The 6,750-nt window shown below is 49.2% G+C and overlaps 1 non-coding gene across 1 annotated transcript; it reads left to right on the top strand.

The window, feature by feature from the left end:
* Positions 1-6,389: 6,389 nt before the first annotated feature.
* LOC136112311 (small nucleolar RNA SNORD45) lies at positions 6,390-6,474 on the top strand. Its single transcript, XR_010652830.1, has one exon. It is a non-coding gene; the product is annotated as a small nucleolar RNA SNORD45 (small nucleolar RNA).
* The last annotated feature ends 276 nt before the right edge of the window (positions 6,475-6,750 follow it).

Raw genomic sequence — 6,750 nt, 5'->3', positions numbered from 1 at the left:
GTTCTATGCGGTGCTTTATTTCAGCGCTGGGAAACCAGGGGTTCGCACCCAAAGCTGGCTTCGGCGGTCAGTTTAAGTTGCACAATATTTATACAGTCCATTCACATACATATTCATATATTCATTTAGGATCATTAGAATATGTAATAGTTACTCAACATTTATTGCAACATCGATTGCAACACCTTGGAATTACTTTGATCATGCGCAGCGTCCCCTGGTGGTCTTTCAGGGGGTCTTCAGGATGAAGTAAGTAGTCTTCATCGCTTCTGTCCTTTTCACCTTTGGGTACTGCACATGCGCACTACTCTATAACTGCATAACTGCTGACTAGCTTAATTTCCAGAGATACTGTGTATATTTCTTCTCATTCTAGGCATATTTGGGCTAAGATAAATGCTAGGTTGATAAGATAAGAATATACTCACGTCCCTTATTAGGTAAAACACAATATGCAAAGGGTAAATCAGTTTTGCATTGCGTAGATCAGTTTTGCACCTGTTCCAGAAGGGAACACCTTGTAAAATTGATTCTGTTACTAACACGGGCACTTCAGAGCACCCTGGCTCTAAATGTTTCAAGGCCAATGGCCGCCCTCTGATACAGGAGTTTGGCAACACCCCCTGCTCAACAACTCACTTTGTTCTCTTCTTACACAGCCAGAAGGCAAAACCCGCAACCATCCATTCACAATTAGGTCTTCACGTTAGTGCTGAGGCATCTATAAATTGCTTAGAAATAAGGTGAGTTTGGATAAGATTCTGTTACTCACTTTTTTTTTTCGGTTTGAGGGATGAAAAACATTGGGGGAGCGCAGCTGTTTGACCAACTGTCCCTTGGAGCAGGACAGACAAAAACCGTCCCTGTGTCAGGGAATGCCACCCCCGCTGTCCCTCCCCGGGGGACCCACACCCCAGGAGGACAGAGTCCGGCCCATGGGGAGACACCTGGGCCGTGAAGGGGTTTCGTTAGAAGGAGATATGTTGTTGAATTAGTCAGGCCCAAAGGAATCTCAAGGCCACTTCAAGAAGCTGAGAACAGAATCTGCTGTGAGAAAGAGGGGCGTTTCTTCATTAACAGGGCCTCAGCATTCCTTCCATTCACGTGAATACTTCATATAAAAGCGGGAGATCACGAGGATCTCGTCCCTTTTCCTTCCCTTTTGCCTTTTTCCTTCCCTTCTGCTTATGGCCGACATTAGGAGAGGACCTTGCTGGTCGTCCCTGCGAACTGAGGCCAGTGAGAGACTGAATCCAGCTCCGGTTGGCTACAGAGTCCAATCCAGGACTTTGGGTGCTGGCTCTGCAGTTGCTGAGACTTTCAAGATTGGTTTTGTATATTTGTGTTATTTTCTCTATTCTTATCAGTAGCATTAGTAAAACATCTTTAACTTTTCCAACTCTCTTCTCTCTGTCCTTCTTTCCCTCTCAATCACCTGTGCTGAGTGGGAAGGGGGGAGAGGGAGGGGCAAAAGGGGGAAGTGGGGGGGAGAGGACGTTGACAACACATCTGCCAGGGTTTGATTGTCACCCCGCAATCCTAACCCTCGACACCAGCCTATCTCCATTTCCCTGCCCACCTCTATGTCCAGGCCTCCTGGGCACTGGTGCCCTCTGCGAGGAAAAAGTGGGTGGCCCTGTGGCATCCCCGGGGATTTTGGGCCATGAAGGCACCCAAGAGTGGCCGTGAGCAGGCGAGCAGGTGCCACCTGCCAGCGATGCCCTGACCACTCAGGACAAGGAGCCTGGACCTTCCTGTGGTCTCAGGGGAGGCGCCCACCGCAGTGGCCCAGGAGGGAGGGGCCGCAGCTTTTGTTGGCTTTTGTTCACTTTTAAGAGAGGCCTTTGGAGGAGTCAGGTGGGAATCAGGAGCTCCCTGCCGCAGGTTCCCTGTACACTGCCTTTTAGGGAGTTTCATTTGCAGACAAATGATTAAACTCCACTGCTTCATCAGATGAAGTGAAAAGATCAAATGCAGAACTTCAGAACATCACTTTGTGGAGCAGCAGTGTCTACATTCATGGCAATCTATCCAAGACAAACTTACACTCAGAGGTGCCCCAACAATATCACTCCTGTTACACAGTTCTAGCACAAATGCCCAAGTATTTAAGGACAAGAAAAGGAATCATTTAGCTGCACAGAACTGTCTTCCAAACATATGGAATGTATTGGTTTGGGTATTTCTTTGAAGCCCCAAGTCACAAGTAAGAAACAGCACCAAGTTTAACAAGAACGGTTTCTCAGTGGTTTTTGAGAACTTTTCCAAAAACCATTAGGCAAAAAAAAAAGCATTGAAAAACAAGAGCTGAGTGATACAATGTGAAAATGGCAAAAACCACACTCCAAACAATTGTTATTGCAAGAAACAGAAATCACACACAAGCTGTACAAACACACACGTTACCGGCTCTGGACAGACAGATGCAGACCACGGCAGCACGTTCAGCTGTGCAAACCTTGAACCCACACGATCTAAAACCAATCTGACATTATCTGTACAACACAAAGTCAGACCGGAAATATTCCGGCACATTCACAATGAAATACAATGTGTTGCTGGGCACAAACACCAATATTCACATCAGAACTGTGCAAACCATGGCATTACTCGCTTTGGATTTACAACACAGCCTATGTTTTACTGGAAAACACATTATGTTAATGTTTGGAAAGTTAATACAAGGCTACATTGTTTAGAATTCAGTGTAGTGTGGAGGGAAAACAGTGAGAACGTGTGTTTTTCGTGCTGCTTTTGATGTTCCACTCACTGGCTCCTTTCGACTTCTAGAAGGAAACATAAAGGTGATCAGAACTTCAAGAAAAACCCAACATGAAGCAGTGAAAACAGATTGTAAAGCCTGGACATCAAAACCTTATGTTCTGATAGGCTAGGGAATGTGGCAATTTATTTGTATAAACTGTTCTCTCTTGGCACGTTCAGGGCAACTAAAAAAACCCCAAGCCAACATCACATTCCTCCTTTGTCAGAAATTCAGAGTTACAGATCTAGAACACAACCGTGCCAGAGGAACTCCTCAGATATTTTGTCTCTGCTACTTAAGCATCAGAAACATGAAATCTGCACTCCAGGTTTGTGTTCTTACACAGTCAGCCACCAAAACAGGAAGGCACCTTTAGCCAATCCGTATATCCCAAGTATTACAAATGGGTACCAGCCACAGTACTTGAGTTTCTAGGAAACAGCAGTGACAGTCCGGACACTTCAGAGTGCAAATTAGCCCTCTGACAAAGAAATAACCAAAAAACCTTTAGAACAGTGTTTAGTCGTGGAAGCTCAAGTGCTGTGTTCAGATATCTACCATGTTAAGGGAATACCTTGCAAGTCAGATTATATACTCTGACGCAAGAGAACGAAGAAGCTATCGATCCTATAGTATGGTATAGGGACAAGGAGAAACAAAGAGTAAAGGTAAACATCTGAGTAGCTGCAGTGAAGGAGTAATGGTTTGAACTTCAGCAAGCAGAGGGAGAATCACTGACAACAAATGAATCACAGGAGACTTGCAGAACAGTCTGCAAGATGCTTTTTAGTACTAACTTTTTTTCTTTGTAGGTATCTGTTTAAATGGTCCAGTAAGATCACAGATTGACCCAAAACGTACATTGTGTGACGATGAGCAATTTAGCTCTTAACTGTGCGAATGTGGCGATGAGGTTTTGTGTGTGACAGCCGTTACTTTTCTTTCTAGCACGCCAGCTTTATTCCAGCATCCAGACTTGCGCAACTCTGCGATCGGCTGTGTCTCATCTCGGTGTGCTAAATGTGGCTTTTCTTCCGTATGCACAGCGAGTACAGACCCCTGGTTTTGGGATAACAGTTGTATCACCCAGATGGACACCAATCAAAGCCTTGCCCAGCCCAGCTCGCTGGAGCAGCGGGGCGGGTGCCGATGGGGCTCCAGCCGCACTGCCCTGTTTGTCAGGAGCCCCAGCGGTGCCTCCACCCGGCTGAGCAGCGAGCGGCCCAAAGGCGCAAGGCTAAAATCGAGATATTGTCTGGAATGAATGTAATTGTGATCTGTTTGTATATTTGAGCTTGGCGTGCGGTTTGTGTGTCTGAGCTCAGGCTTTTAATTTGCATATTTATATTTGGTACCAAAAGAATTTTGTTCGGGGAGATAATTACAAAATGAGAACCGGTTCATTATTAAAGTGCCACCGCGCTCCCCGTTCAGATGCATCTGTACACATGAGAGTAAATGAGAGGGGGAAGTGATGTGAATGTGAAATTCTGGGTTAGCTGTGTTGCAGTCAGTGTTGTTCTGCGCACAGACTGATCTGGGTCTGAAATTAGTGTAAGAAACTACAAAAGGGAGGAGCTGAGGGATGTAACTATTGCTCAGCTAATTGAAATTGCATATGAAGTTTATAGTCGCAGGAACTAAATGAAGGGAGAAAGAGATTTTAAATCAGACTCTGCCTTTAGGGTTTCCGATTCATAAAATACAACCTGGGGATAAAGTACTAATTAAAACCTGGAAAGAGGAAACTCTGACCCCACGATGGGAAGGACCTTTTCTTGCCTTATTAACTACAGAACCAGCCGTTCGGACTGCAGAGAAAGGGTGGACACACGGCTCTCGAGTTAAAGGACCACGAACGGGAGAAAGAACCTGGGGAGTAACCCAAGGACCAGGGGAATTGAAATTGAAATGGACACGGGATTGGTGATGTAACCACTATCAGCACTGTTAATGTGAATGCCCAGTACAAAGAGTGAATCGCCCGTGCACCCAGCGCTGTTTGGCTTGTGCTCTAACGAACACGTGTTCAAGGAATACAGTTAAGGAATTGGATTAAATGTTGTTTATCCATAGAAAAAGCGTAAGCTACTTATTTCAGCTCCTCATTTGCAAAAATGCTGTAACTCTGTGCAGCACGACCCGTCATCTTTATCTCTTTATCTTTCCACCTCTTTCTGGCATTAACAACGCCCAGATCAAACCTCTCAGCACAGACACTGAGAAATGCCCGCGGCCCATGCTCTGTCAGTTCCTTGGAGCTGCTGCTGTTCTGAGATCCCAGGAGGAGAAACTTCTCTTCAGCCGAGTTTAACACGGAACCTGTTCTCAGCAGCCGAGCCTTCTCCTCTGTGCAAGGGCAGCAAACCGCAGGTTTGGAACCCACAGCCCCTCAGTCCCGCTGCAGCCAGCGAGGAGGCGACGAACGAGCGCGGACACCGAGTCCGCCCGCGGGACGCGCCGGTCGCGCTTTGTGCTGCGGGGTCAGCGGTGCGGAGGGCGGGGAGGAGCTCATCTGAGAGCTGAGGCTGACCTGCAGTTCAGGGGGTTTCCCACTGCACTGAGCCACCATGACGGCACGGCTGCCAGAGACTTTGTTATTTTAATAACTGTTCAACTCAGTCACATTTCGTATAAAAATTTGGCGGGTCAGGCGAATAATCGGACAGCTCTGTCGGGGTCCTGCCGGCAGCGCCGCTCGGCTCGCCCCTCCCGGTGACGCAATTTCCGGCTACAGGGCTGGGGCGAGCGGAGGCTGCTGAGCGGGTCCGAGGGGGCGAGCGGCGGGTCCGGGGGGGCGAGCGGCGGGTCCGGGGGGGCGAGCGGCGGGTCCGGGGGAGAGAGCGGCGGGTCCGGGGGAGAGAGCGGCGGGTCCGGGGGGGCGAGCGGCGGGTCGGGATGGGGGCGGGAGAGGCGCCCGCGGTCGGGGCGCGCGCACAAGGATCCTTGTGCGAACGGGCCCTTGGAGACCCCGGTCCCGGGAACCCCCGGAGCTGAGCCCACAGCTGCCGGTCTCTTGGTGCTTTGTGCAGGTGACAGCGCAGAGGCCGCCATGAGAAACCCGGGTGTCCCCAGCACGTTCCTGTTGGAGCAGCGCGTGGCCTGTGCAGCTTCGTGTGGGCCAAGGGAGGCGGCTGTGTCCGTGTTGGCTCAGGTCGGTGCAGCTGCGCTTGGATTTAGAGCAGTGACCCTGGCTGGCTGGTTGAGCCTTGGGGGTTGTTTATTGCTGAGAATGGCAGGGGTCTGTTCAGCAGGTCTTGAATTGCTGTGCACTTTACCCTGCAAGAAGGGTTCGTTTTCAGTGTTATTCATTCAGCGTAGCTCTCTCCATTGTACGGATAAGTTTTCCCGCTCTCAAAGGTTCCCTCTCCATTTGGTGGTTGAATTTCTCAGCATCTCTTCTGCCGTTTGTTTTCCTTCTCCTGCAAAGTGGGGTGGGAAGGAGAAGGCAAAAGGCTCCGCTGCTTCCAGGCGGGGACTTGGTTGCTTGTATAACGTATGTCTGGTTCATCTCGAAGTAGACAGAGAAGAGTGGTGTTAGAAATCAATCAGCTGCCTCCTGTTGGAGGGACAAAGTGTGCTGGATTTGAAGGCGTTGGGCAGGACAGGAAGAGCTGCCTTCCTGGGTCAGTGATGGGCGTTGGCATGTATTGTCTGAGCTGGAGCTGATGGCTGTCACCACTTGAGCTCTAGAATTACTCTGAGACCCAGGAATCTCCAGTTCCTTGTGGAGCTTTTCCAGGCTGTGGAAGCGCCTTTCTGTCACAGATTGTAACGCAGCCCTTGGAGAAGGGGGCACTGCTTGAGGTTCCTCAGTTTGGGCATTGGGGAGGCGTCGTTCTTGGGCTCACACTGGGCGTGAGGAGACGTTTTCACGTGAGCTGAAGGCAGCTCTGGGTACCCAAAGCTGTTAACCGGTGTTAACAGACGCTGCTGCTGAGATTTGGGGGTGAAAGTGCCACAAATGTGATTTCCCAGGCAAAACA

Source organism: Patagioenas fasciata, chromosome 26 (genome assembly GCF_037038585.1).
Source record: "Patagioenas fasciata isolate bPatFas1 chromosome 26, bPatFas1.hap1, whole genome shotgun sequence".
Taxonomy (NCBI): Eukaryota; Metazoa; Chordata; class Aves; order Columbiformes; family Columbidae; genus Patagioenas; species Patagioenas fasciata.
Note: the sequence above shows the minus strand (reverse complement) of the source record. Positions and strands in the feature narration are given on the sequence as shown.